Consider the following 13,470-nt stretch of genomic DNA (forward strand, 5'->3'; position numbering starts at 1 on the left):
CTCATCTTTAGCCACACATTCACCCCATCACCTTAAGTTACCATTTCCTTTATCCCTATACTTCTCATCCATCCTTTTATCTCAATTCTTGATATGACCACCAGAGTTTAAACTCTGTCACCCACTACCTAGACTAGTTCTATCCTAGCCTAGTTGTATCCTCTAACTCAGTGGTTCCCAGACTGCAGTCCACGTAAGAATTACTAGGAGGAATTTATTTTAAAAATGCAATTGTAGTCTCTTTCACAATTGTGCTGGGACAACTGAATATCCACATGCAAAAGAATACCTCATACCATATATAAAAATTAACCCAACATGGGTCAAAGACTTAACAGTAAGAACTTAAAATAAAAAACTCCTAGAAGAAAAAATAGGCATAAATCTTTGGGACATTCAATTAGATAATAGTTTCTAAGATATGACACCATAAACATGAGCAACCACAACAAAATGGTTAAAGTAGAATTCATCAAAATTTTATAAAATGTTGCACTTCAAAGGATACTATCAAGAAAGTTAAAAGACAACCCACAGATTGGGAGAAAAATTTTGCAAAAATTTTATCAGATAAGAGAGTTGTATCAATGATATATAAAGAGCTTTTACAATTCAATTATAAAAAGATAAATGACCCAACCAAAAATGAACATATACAATTTATTTGTCAATTATACCTCAATAAAACTGGGGGAAAGTGAGTCAAGGATCTGAATAAACATTTCTCCAAAGAAGACATACAGATGGACAATATGTACAAAAAAAAGATGCTCAACATCATTAGTTATCAGGGAAATACAGATCAAAACCATAATAAGACTGGGGACAGTGGCTCACACCTGTAATCCCAGCACTTTGGAAGGCTGAGTCGGGCAGATTACTAGAGCCCAGGAGTTCTAGACCAGTCTGAGCAATGTGGCAAAACCCTGTCTCTACAAAAAAAATACGCAAACTAGCCGAACATGGCAGTGCTTGCCTGTAGTCCCAGCTACTCAAGAGGCTGAGGTGGAAGGATCATTTGCGCCTACGAGGTCAAGGCTGCAGTGAACCGTCATCGCACCACTGTGCTCCAGCCTGGGTGACAGAGTGAGACCTTGTCCCAAAAAAACAAAAAATGAAACAAAATGACAACAAAATAATGTACTTTCCAAAAACCATTGAATTGTACACTTTAAATGAGTGAACTGTATGGTATGTGAATTATACCTCAATAAATCTGCTTTAAAAAACTCACAAGATACCATTTCACATCCACTGGGATAGCTAGAATCAAAAAGTCAGATAATAACAGGTGTTGATGAGAATGTGGAGAAATTGAAACCCTCATACACTTCTGGTGGGAATGCAAAACGGTGCAGCTGCTTTGGAAAACAGTCTGGCAATTCCTCAAATGATTAAACATAGAGTTACAATCTGACTGAGCAATCTTACTTCCAAGTGGGATTTCAGGTAATACATATACCCTAGATAAACGAAAGCACATATGTCCACACAAAAACTTATACACAAATGTTCATAGAAGTATTATTTATAATAGCCAAAAAGTAGAAACAATCCAAATGTCCATCAATTGATGAACATATAAATAATATCTGGTATATATACATATAATGGAATATTATTTGGCCACAAAAAAGGTATGAACACTGATCCTTGCTACAGTATGGATGAACCTGGAAAACATTATACCTAGTGAAAGAAGGCAGTCAAGAAAGGCCACACATTGTATGATTCCATTTATATGAAGTATCCAGAACAGGCAAATCTATAGTGACAGAAAGTCAATCAGTGGTTGCCAGGGGATAAAGGGGATGGCAGGGGGAGGGGGTGCTAAAGAGTATGAGGTTTCTTTGGAGGATGCTGAAAAGGTTCTAAAACTTACTGCAGTGATGGTTGCACAGTTCTGTAAATAGACCACAAAAGTGAATTATATACTTAAAATGGGTCATTTGCATGGCATGTAAATTATTTCCCAATTAACCTTAAAAATGCAGTTATAAGGGGAAAATTGTTGATGGGGATATTTTACAGAAAGCTTTAAATGCCAAGCTGAGTACTGAGGACTGGATTCTCTAGGACCAGTTTTCTCGAAGTGTGCTTAATACACCGTCTGCCTCACAATCGTTACAAATACCAAGTCCTGGCTGCACCCCAGAGACTGTAATTCAGAATGTTTTTCGTGGGATCAGTACTTGCATTTGTAGCAAGCACCCCACGGAGGCTGCAGGCTACAGCCCATTGTTAAACATTTTGCTGCTCAGTCTTGCTGCCTCCAGATTCTGCTCCATTCTGCCCTGCATGTTGCTGCCAGATGAGCCTCCAAGAGTATAGTTTGGGTTGGGTCACCTTCCTGCTCAGAACCCTTCAATATCCTTTCATTCCCTTAGCATGAGCTCCAGGTGCTCTGGGCAGCCTGGTTCCCACCCAGTCTTTTTATTTAGCCTTATCTCCATGACTTCCTACATGTCAGTTAAAAGGTAGTATTCATCACTCTCTGAACCTGCTTTGTGGATTCCCAATCAGTGCCTTTGCCAGGCTGTCCCATATTCCAAGAAAGCATCTCCTGTACTCTCAGCTCATCTTTTGCGATACAAGTGTCACCATGATCCTTCCTTTCATTTTAACTAGCTGATCATCTAGAATTTACCACACAGCCTTTCATAATCTTTTAAGCTATGCAATTCTGCTACTTGTAAATTGAATGACAATATTCAGAGTTGTCTGAATATACAGACAATATACAGAGAAAACACCCGTAGATCAGGCAGTGCAGCCTGACACCCGGTCAGAGTGCAGTACCAGGAATAAAATCCTGGTAGCAATCTCCTCTGAGGAATTCAGCGTCCTCCCTGGTGATCCAGAGATCAGGGGCCTGCATCAGGCACCAGTGGAAGATAAGCAGGGCCTGGGGGGCCCTGGCCACCACCCAGCCTGTCAAGTCTCGGCAGCTTAGCTGGTGCCACCTCCTTACAGAGGCTGGAAACTGCTAAATTGAATCCTCATTTCAACTGGTGACCCCTAGCAGAAATGCCCTCCCAATCCCATTGTCCTCTGTCCTCTGTCCACGAAATCACCCCATCTCAGTAGGAGAAGCCATTTACAGCCTATTTGGTAATAAGCTCTTAAAAATAAAATGATCATTGTCACATAATTATTTTACAACACAACAAGAGCCCCCTTGCAACCATTTCCATAATTACATTAAGCCAGTTTATTTGAAAGAAGCTTAATGGGAGACAAACCATTAATTATAATTTGGTCTTTTCTCCCACTGCCCCTTCCCCCTTGAATTACTGGAGCCACACCCTAGGGCCATGTATGGGAGCACAGGGATGGTAACTTTGAAGATGGGAAAGACCAGGTGTCAAGGCCAAGGCTCACTGGGAGGGAAGAATAGAGAGCAATGGAAGGTATAAGGTTGTGTGGCCCCTGTAACCAGCTGGGGGGCCTACAATGGCCCTACCTAAGTGGAGCCAGTGCTGCTGTATGTCCGCTTCTTTAGACCTGGAGTGGAGGAACTGGGAGCTGTAGGGCAAGCTGAGCCCAACATGGGCATGTTCTCAGGGGCCTTCGAGCTAGTGGGTGGGGCGGGCACCTGGGCAAACAGAACTAAGAAACGGGCAGGAATGAATCAAAGACAGCTTAAATATGCAGAAATGCAGCTCATACCTCTGGGCAAAAATAATCCCAAACAGAGTTATGTAATGGGCAGGTGGTATATGATAGGAGGGATGAGGCTGTGAGGTATGTATACAGGCATGAGTGAATGAGAGAGGTTGAGAATGGAGTGGGAGTGTCCTGGGGAATTTGGCAGAGGAGCTCATGAAGCTGTTGCTTGGAGGTGGGTGTGCATGTGTGTATATACACATACTGGGAACCCTGGAAAGCAGTGAGAGGAAGGTAGCTCTGAATGAGGCTGAGTTCCGTGCCTGGAGTGGCCTTAAGGCCACTCCAGATGTGTGCAGTCCTTATTCTTGAGGTGGTAGGGACAGAGAAAGGCCTGAGGGCACAGGTGTAGGGTTTGGAGCACCACTGTTTCCTTTATAAGTTACTATACCTCCCTCTGACCACCATACTTCCCCTCCTAGCTTGCTCGCATCCCACCTCCAGACCTTTCTACTAATTGGAATCTTCCCCTTCCTTTTACAGGAAATTCACCATGACAGACCACCCCAGGTCACTTTTATTATTTTTTTTTTTCTGAGACAGGGTCTGTCACCCAAGCTGGAGTGCAGTGGTAGCGATCTTGGTTGTTCACAGCAGCCTCAACTTCCTGGGCTCAAGCAATCCTCCCACCTCTTAGCCTCCCGTGTAGCTGGGACTACAGGTGTGTGCCACCATGCCCAGCTGATTTTTGTGTTTTTTGTAGAGACAGAGTTTCACCATGCTGCCCAGGCTGATCTTGAACTCCTGGGCTCAACTGATCCACCTTCCTCAGCCTCCCAAAGTGCTGGGATTACGGCCTTGAGCCACTGCACCTGACCCCAGGTTACATTTAACTATCTCTCCAAGGAAGTTACAGGATAAGTTGGAACATAAGTTGCTGCTGCTGTCTTAAGCTGTGATTTCTGTCCATCTGTGTAAGTGTCCTCCCTCTAGATTGTAAGCTCCTTGAGGACAGGGTCTTTGTATACTGCAATGGCCAGCACTGTGCCTGTCATTAAGCAGGTGTGGAGCAAGCATTGTCTGGCACTGAGCCTGGTAGCTCAAGGAGCAGGCGAGGGTAAGGCAGGGGAGAGGACACAAAGGCTCTCACAAGGACACCCCAGGCCATTCAGCTATGAATCCTCTGGATGCCGGGGGAGCCCCTGGGCCTAGAGAATGGGTTAGTAGTGTTGAAGCTACATAATAATTTGGGGGAAGATTGTGGATAAAATCATGTAAAGGAAGTACTCCACTGGACATCAGTCAGAAACCCAAAACAATACAAGCAATTAGACGAAGGATTGTGGTGGGCACCTCAGTGACCATAAGTTTCAGCACTGACTGCTTTAGAGTAGATGGAGAGACCACCAGACTCATCAGAAGCCTCAGTGACTGGGGCAGGGTATAGGAAACAGACATAGGGGTGAGTGCAGATTCACAAGGCCATTAAGGTCAACATGTTGCATGATGAGCGGGGTGCTGATTAAATGCTGTTGCCTGCAGCCCTAAGAAGCCTGCAAGGAACTCTGAAGCATCCAATAACCAGGCGCAAGTGCTCAGAGCTCCCAAGGTCCTGTGTGTGCACGCCAGTTCCCCGGAGCAGCCCCACATACCTCCACAGACTGGGCTTGGAAGGGTAGAGGTTTCCAAAGAACCAGTAGTTGACCTTCAAAGGTGGGAGGGAGGCTGGCAGAGGGCCAGCTGTAGAGCAGCAGCTGAACAAAGGTCCTAGAGCTGGAAACATATGTGGAGACTCAGGGCTCCTCTTTGAAGATTTACTGCTAGAAAGGCCCCTGGAAAGCGTTTCAGTTTTCCCTTAGTTCACAGGTAAGTACACATTGAGGCCCAAAGGGAAAATATGACTTCCCCAGGAACCACCAGAAGAAAACCAATTGAGCTAAAAGGATAATTCAGGTTTCCTGACCCTATCTCCATATCATATCTGCTTGGAATTTGCATATCCTTCTCCTGGGTAAATTATGATATTTGCAGTTCCAGGGTACCCTAAGAGCCAGCAGTCTAGAAGGTCTAGTGGTTCTTGCTTTGTGGTTAGTGCTGGAACTTTCATAAGCTATAAATGGGCGCTCTGAGGAGAAAGAATGTGGTGATTTAGGGCAGTAGGAAGGAGGAGGGCAGGGCCAGAGCTGGGTCTCCAGGGTCTCTGAGACCTGCCATAACCACTGTGAAGTTAGTGTCTGTGACATCGTCCATTGAGGAAATTCCCAGGAGAACTAAGTCTGGCTTGGGAACCAGTACCCAGACCAGGCCAGGGAAGTTGGGCTGTTGTCCCAGGAGCAGCCAAGCCTGGGGTAGGCAGGGCTGGGCTGGGTTGGGTTGGGCTAGGCTGGGCAGGGCTGAGAGAGAGAAGAGAATTTTTTGCCTCTGGGCTCATAAATGCCTATATTGGGCAAGGCCTCTTGTTTCCTTGGGCGGTGACCCAGGAGGCTCTCCAAATTTGCCAGCCTGGGTTGAATTGTCTCTCTGCCTAGAAAGAGATTGCATCCTTCTAGAGGATCCCCCTCAGTCCTCAAGGGAATGAGAATGGATGCTGACGCCTGCAGCCTGACCACCCAGAATGGATAGCGAGAAGTGAGCAAATACCATCCAAAAGACTGGGCCACTCATTACCTCTGCTAGGCTAGGATGGCAGCCAGCGTGAGGGACAACTGTTTCTGGGAACCACAGCTCCCTTGGGTGCTGATCCATGCAGTCACTTTGCCTCAGGGTGGTGTAGATAGTAGCTAAGGCCTTGCTCATGGTCCCCAGAGCCCCCAGGCCAGCAAACAAGTCATTATGTCATTATATAAATAAATTAGGTACTTATATAGGCCTTGGTGTGTAAGTGCCAGTTGTTATTATTGCTGTGTAATTACGCAGTTAGCTTGATGAACGAGGCAGGCAGAAGGTTGAATCACCCCCCATCCTAGGGAAGGTAGACAGGCTCCCACCTCTCACCTCAGTGGGAACTGTGGCTCTGGGTGACCCAAGATAAAGTGCAGGAGTCTCCCAAGTGTCTCCCTGCAGATGGGGCAATTTACCCCAAGGTATGCCCTGGAAGAGGCTGGTAGCAAGAATCCAGGCAGCTTACTCACCTGCAGCAGGGCCTGGTACCATGCCACAGGCTTTCTGCCAGCTCCTGACTGCCTCCCCCAGCCTAACAGAGGGGCTTGCTGACAACAACCATGGGCTTCATCCAGGACAAGAAGCCCCAGAAGGTGGGGCTGAGAGAGATCATGGGGCTGGGAGAAGAGCCAGTGGACACAGTAACATCTCTTCTTCCTCATGGGGCTGGGGGCCATCTGCTCCTCTACTCCCAGTCCTTTCCCTCTCGCTGGGAGGTTTAGAACCTTAGGTTCCTCAGGTAGGAGGATCTCTCAACATCATCTAGTCCAACCTCACATTTTCTAGATGGGGAGGCAGGCCAGAGAGAGAAAAGTACTTACCCAAGGGCACACAACAGGCTCCTGGGACACTGGAATTCGAGCCTGCTCTGCTGTCCTCCTTTGTCCTGTTGTTCACATGCTGTCCCCCCACCCGATTGTTGGGGCTGCTCCAGCTTCTCACTTCCTCTCCCCATCCTGCTCCCAGCCCTGTCCAGGCCTGCCTGTTGCTTCACCTCTCCCCTCGTTTGCTCTCCCATTGCTGCCTGGCTTTCTTCTCCCGGCCCCTGGAGCCAGGGGAGGCTCCCCACCTTCTCTTCGGCCAATGCTTTCTTCTCTCTTCTGGTCCCTCCCAGTTTGCTCCTGAGGCTCCTCCTGGGATGGGCCTGCCTCTTCCCTTCCACCTTCTGCTCTTTCCAAAGAGGGTCTTAAAATGAAGCAGGGAGCATGAATTCTCTTCTGGGTTTGGGATTGGGTGGGTTGAAGCAAGAAGAGCCTCCTAATGTGGGAGTGGGGACAGAGGTGCCCACCATGGCAGCTCCTACAACCAGAGTCCCAGCTCAGGCACTGCAAAATCTGACCTTGTGTCCCATAGGAGCAAAGGAAAAGGGGACAGGGTCAAAAGGGCATGGCAGGGTGGTGCAGCTAATCACTATTGGCACGGGCCTCTGGACATAAGGAGCTGCCTAAGACTGGGCCCTTTTCAAGTGTCCTAATTTCAGGGAGATGAGAGATGAATTTCCTCATCCACTCTGAAATCCCTGTGAGAAAGGCCTGTGGACCTATTTTTTGTTTGTTTTTGTTTTGAAGGGGAAACTAAGTCTTGCTCAGAACATCACAGTCTGTGGAGGGCTGGGTTTGGAGTCTGGGTAGATGGATATCAATTTCTCAGCTGTTCCAGGGATCAGTGAAGTTCATTCACTTGCCGAGGAATGAGTGTGTGCCTGTGTTGAGCAGGCAGGCACAACTCTGAGGGGAACAGCCAGGGTTCACAGGGCTGTGTGTGTGTCTAGAAGCATTCTCACCTGGCAATCAAAAGCTTTTCTGCAGCGATCTGTAACCCTTACTCCTTCAGCCATCCAGATTCTTGGTAGACAGGCTTTCTGGATTGGCTGGCAGAGGAATCTGGAAGCGTATCTCCCTGTTTCACAGCCTGAGTGCCTAGTGTGGAAAATGACTTTTTCAGATTAACCTAATCTCAGGAGCAAAACTGGACCCAAACCCAAGTGTTCTCCAAGCTTGCCCTTTTTATCCAGTCAATACAGCCCCCTTCTTTCTGGCCACCTAGTTCTCTGCACTGACTGAGGGAGGCAGAGGCACGAATGAACTTTTTTAAGAGAAGAAACCTGTTGTGGCTTACAGGGATGCTGAAGCTACAGGCCATGATGCAGATTTGGCAAGAGGCCCTATCCCTCAGCTCTGATGCAGTAGGGGGCTCTCTAGGCCTAGGCAGCTGGGTCTGGCCCCCATGTACTCCTCAGGATCTGACTGGCTGCAACCAGGTCCCCACTGCATCCTAGAGTCATGTGGGAAATGGGCTTCCAGGCTTTGCATAATCCTTCTGGATGACTGGGAATTTCTCTGGTCCTGCAGGGAGTGGCATTTTGATCTATTTCCTCCTCTGGCAGCCTCACTGAGTGAGGAGTGTGCCTCATGACTTTCAGGCACTAAAATGAGAATAGCTAAGGGTAACAGTAGCCTCATTTTCTCCAAGGACTTTTAACTCATGGGCAAATGTACCATGGGCTCAGGGATGGCTCAGGGATGTCTTCACCTGGGATGGAGAGAGTGGGTTCAAGGAACTGCTTAAGGCTCTCCCTAATCTGAGGCCACTGAAGCTCTCCCCACATAATTCCCATGAAATAGTGAGTCCAAGGGGAGTGGGAAAACTTCAGCATGGTTCCCAAGACCCCTTTGCAGGAGAATTTTATAGGTAAGACTCAGAGTCCCAAAGTCTCAGGTAGGGGAAGAGGTAGTGTGGAGATTTTTCCCCTTTCACTCAAAGGCATTTTTGCACATGACTCAAACAAGTCTAAACTTTCCTAAACTTCAAAGTTTGCCATGGCACAGCCTCAAAGTGGAAGGGAAAATGTTAAAAAGGAAAAAAAAAGTTTGTAAACCAGTTAAACATTGTGTTTTTCCTTCTTAAAGGAATTGAATTAACTTGTTATGTTACTATTAGTGTCCCATTGTGAAACTAGGGTGGGTCTTTTCTGGGTAATGTGGTCTCTGGGCCCATCCCCAGGCCCTGCTCACGCTGCATGAGGTTGTACAGGGCATTGCACAACCTGTGGTAAGAGGAAAGGGTTCCCATGGCAACAGGCCTGGCTCACAGGGTCATTTTCAAGCTCCTGGCAAGAGCCCTGGTCCAGGCTAGAGGTGCTCCAAATGCCTGGTTGTCCTCCCTCCCCTGAGAAGCCTTTGCCGTGGGAACTGGGAGGCTGGGGAAGTGGGAGCCCAGCTGTCATGCCCCAGGGTGCCTCGTGACTCTCTCCACCTGCCCATGACCCAGGCACTGAGCATCAGTCACAGGGCTGTGGGGACTGTGCAGGTCCTGAGGCCAGTGGTTAGGCTTGAGGGGTGAGGGCTTTCTCTATTCTTTTATATTCTGTCTTCTTGAGCAACACCATAGGTTCTTGAGAGTGTGAGCTCTGGGTACCCAACTGCATGGGTTCCTAACCTTGCTCTGCCACTTACTAGGTATTGACTTAGACAAAAATTACCTCACTTCTCTCTCTGTGCTTCAGTTTCTTCAACTGCAAAATGGGGATAATAGTAGACCTACTCCATAGTGGTGTTGTGAAGAATTAAGTGAGTTAATACTATCATATTAGTGACCCTTCCTACTACCATTTTCATTGCCTTCACTGCTGGTTCAGGTACTCCTTACCTGACCCTCAAAATGTTCAGAGCCTGACACATAAAGAGCTCTAAGGAAATATTTGATGGTTGACCTGTTTTGCTGATTCCCTTGTCTCCACTATCTTCTCCTTCCCATCCATCCTGCACATTCCAGTCAGATTAATTTTTCTAATACACAAGTCGCTCCCTTCCTCATAAAACCATCCTTAACTTCCCATCATTTACTAAATAAGGCCCAAATGCCTCAGCTGGCAGTCCAAGCGTATCTCTGACCTGCTCACAAGCAGTCTAATCTCAGAGTAAAGAATATGGGTCCTAGTGAAAAATAGTGAAGGCTGGAGTCCTTGCTTTGCAGCTTCCTGGGTACATGACTGTGAATGAGAAGTCTCATTACTCCTAGTCTTTGTTTCCTCATCTGTAAAATGGGAATAAGAGTTGACCTCCCTCACAGGATTGTTGTGAGGATGACAAGAGACAAAATGTGTAAAGTGCTCAGCACTAGGCTGAGGCAGATAGTATGTGTCCTGTAAGTGTTTTCTGTATGTATTTGCAGCTTCCATAGTTTCCTAACAGAAACCTGATCTGTTCATTGTCTCCTGGGCAGGTGCCCAGGGAATGCTCCCCCTAGATCTTTGTCATATCCCACTCATCTGGAATCTCTCACCTGCCACCCCCCATCAAAATCCTACCCATCCTCCAAGCTCTTCTTCAAGCCCAATCTCCCTCAGCACTAGATCTGGATACCCCAGCCCAGGGAGAGTGCTTGTGCCCTCTTTGAATTTCCATGCCATTTCTGACTCGTATCATTCATTTGATACCAAGCCATGAGCTGCTCTGGACTGCTGGGAGAGCTACCCCCAGGAGAATTGTCTTCAGCTGGCTGCAATCTCCCACTTTGAGCCATTTTTTCCTGCTGGTACTCTTGGTCATTCTTTACTAGTGAAAAGAGGGTCACTTATCTATCCCACAAGGAGGTACCTACTACCTACCTTGTACCAGATACTGGGGTCACAATCCTAAAGGGGCTGTTACTGTAGTAGAAGAGACAGAGGTGGAAACAAAAAACAACACAGTCAAGTGTTCTTATAGGGATACATCAAAAGAATTCAGGAAACAGAGGATCTCATCATTGCCCTCTCCCACCCTTCACGTACGTGCTAAAGAGCTTTCAATAGCAGACCATTGCTCTTAAGATTAAACTCCAGTGTCTTCATTGGACCTACAACTGTCCCGCTTGATCTAACCACTGCCTGCCTCCTCTCCAGGCTCCTTTTACACCATTTATACCATCCCGACAGACTCCCTACAAACCCCATGTGTACACACACACACCTTAGACACAGGCATACACTCATATGTGCACACACCTCATGCACATACACACCCATGTGCACACTCACACTCATATACACAATCCCGTACTCACATGTGCATGCACACACACACCCCTCAGCACACTCTTTTTCAAAGGTACAAAAGCTCCTTCTTGCTTCAGGGACATTGGATGTGCTGATACTTCTGCCAGGAATACTCTTCCCCCAGTACCTCTTTAGTCTGGCCAACTCCTACTCATACTTCAAATCCCAGTGTAAGTGTTTCCTGGGAAAAGCCTTCACTACAGTTTGTTTCCTCTATCAAGCTGTATGTCAACATATATAAAGGTTTGTTGAATGCATATCTCCTTAATATTTCACACAAATTTTAAACAATCCATCATTTGTGTAATTAGCTATTTGTCCATCCCACCAGCCTTTATGTGAGGAGGGCCCCTGTCTGTCTTGCTCACTGCCGTATCTCCGGCACCTGGCACTGTGCCTGAAACACAGTAAGCCTGACTACCTATTTGCCAAACAAATAAATACAGAGGTCAGCTAAGCCAAAAAGGGAGAGAGATCCTGGGCAGAGAGATTAGTATAGTATGTGCAAAGGTATGAGAGGAGACAGAGTAAGTGTGTGTGACTTGTAGGTGAAGTGGCTGAGGTATAGGTTTTGGGGGCTAGAAGACTGTGAGGTAGGGCCAGGTAGAATAGGACTTTGGACACCCATGGGTTTAGGTTTAACCCATGGGTTACGATGAGTGAAGTGATCTAGTTTGTGTTTTAGAAAGCTCACTCTGGGCCCAGCGCGGTGGCTCACACCTGTAATCCCAACACTTTGGGAGGCTGAGGCAGCCAGATCAGGAGGTCAGGAGTTTGAGACCAGCCTGACCAACATGGTGAAACCCCGTCTCTACTAAAAATACAAAAAGTAGCCAGGCATGGTGGTGCAGGCCTGCAATCCCAGCTACTCAGGAGGCTGAGGCAGGAGAATCGCTTGAACCCAGGAAGCGGAGGTTGCGGTGAGTCGAGATGGCGTCACTGCACTCCAGCCTGGGTGACAGAGTGAGAAGAAAGAAAGAAAGAAAGAAAGAGAGAGAGAGAAAGGAAAGAAAGAAAGGGAGAGAGAGAGGGAGAGAAAGAAAGAAAGAAAGCTCACTCTGATGGCCTTGGAGAGGTCAGGACTGAGAGGCAAGACTTCAAGCAAGGAGAACATTGTCTATGGGATAGGAAGAGGGAATGAACCGAGGCAGTACCCCAGTGGCTGAGGAGGATGGATATGAATGCCCTTTTGGAAACTGAAGAGCAGGGGTTGAAGCAGAAGTGAAACCTGGCCCCTGGCTCTGGCTCCGCCCAGGGCCCCTTGCTGCCCACCTCACAGAGAGTGATACTGTGTTAAGTAGGGTGGGTGCTCACTCTCCCTCAGTCGGGGTGGGGTACAAGGGTTGTCTCTTACACTTGCCCCCACCCCAGAGCTGGCCCCTGATGAGACAGACTTGCGCCCCAAGAGCACCAAAGATCAGCCCTTTGCTTGGCCATCACCTCCAGCTTCCCCCTTTCTGTGCTCCCACCCCACAAGTTTGGCCTCAAGTTCTGGCCGTATCCCCAGACAGTCCTGGAGCTCGAGTCCCTGGCCTTGACCCAGAGTCCTAAGCCTGCTTCAGGCTCTCCTAAGGAGAACACTGTCCAGAGAGGCCTTCGGACCCTTCCCGAGGAGACAGAGGACTGGGTGAGATGATCTTTGACTTGGATTTTGGTTGGGATGGCTGTAAGGGGACACCTCAGGCAGAGCTAGGCAGGCAAACCGCAGGCTCAGGCTTTCTGGGAGCCAGAAGAGGGAGAGCCTTTGCTATGTAACCCTTTCAGCACCACACCCAGGCAGGAGGGAGGACAGCTGTCCTCTCCAGCAGCCCCTACCCAGTGGTTTGTAGGACCGGGGCGGGGGTAGGGAGTCAGTGTCTGAGTTCACCTCCGCAGGCCTTGTAGAGAGGAGCCAGCTGGTGCCGGCAGCCTGGGCTGTCGGAGTTGCAGCCAGAGTGTGTGGGAGGGGGGCTACAAGCCACCTGGGGCACCCAGGTTCCCTGCAGAGTGCAGCCTGCTCTGGCTGGGAGGGGCTCTTGGGCCACAGACCCCCTGCTGCCAGGCACAAATGGTGGTTGCATTAAAGGTGTTCCCCAGATGGCGGTATCCCACGGGGCTGAGGCCAGACCTGCAAGCGTAAGAGGCACAGGCAACCCGCCTGTACGGCCGGGGGTGCCTCGAGGTTG

The 13,470-nt window shown here is 48.1% G+C and overlaps 1 protein-coding gene across 3 annotated transcripts in view; it reads left to right on the top strand.

Moving 5' to 3' along the window:
• The window catches only part of NRG2 (neuregulin 2), a 260,716-nt gene that overhangs the window by 189,965 nt on the left and 57,281 nt on the right, over positions 1-13,470 (top strand). The window lies entirely within an intron of this gene.

The sequence above is a fragment of the Chlorocebus sabaeus genome, chromosome 23 (assembly GCF_047675955.1).
Source record: "Chlorocebus sabaeus isolate Y175 chromosome 23, mChlSab1.0.hap1, whole genome shotgun sequence".
Classification (NCBI taxonomy): Eukaryota; Metazoa; Chordata; class Mammalia; order Primates; family Cercopithecidae; genus Chlorocebus; species Chlorocebus sabaeus.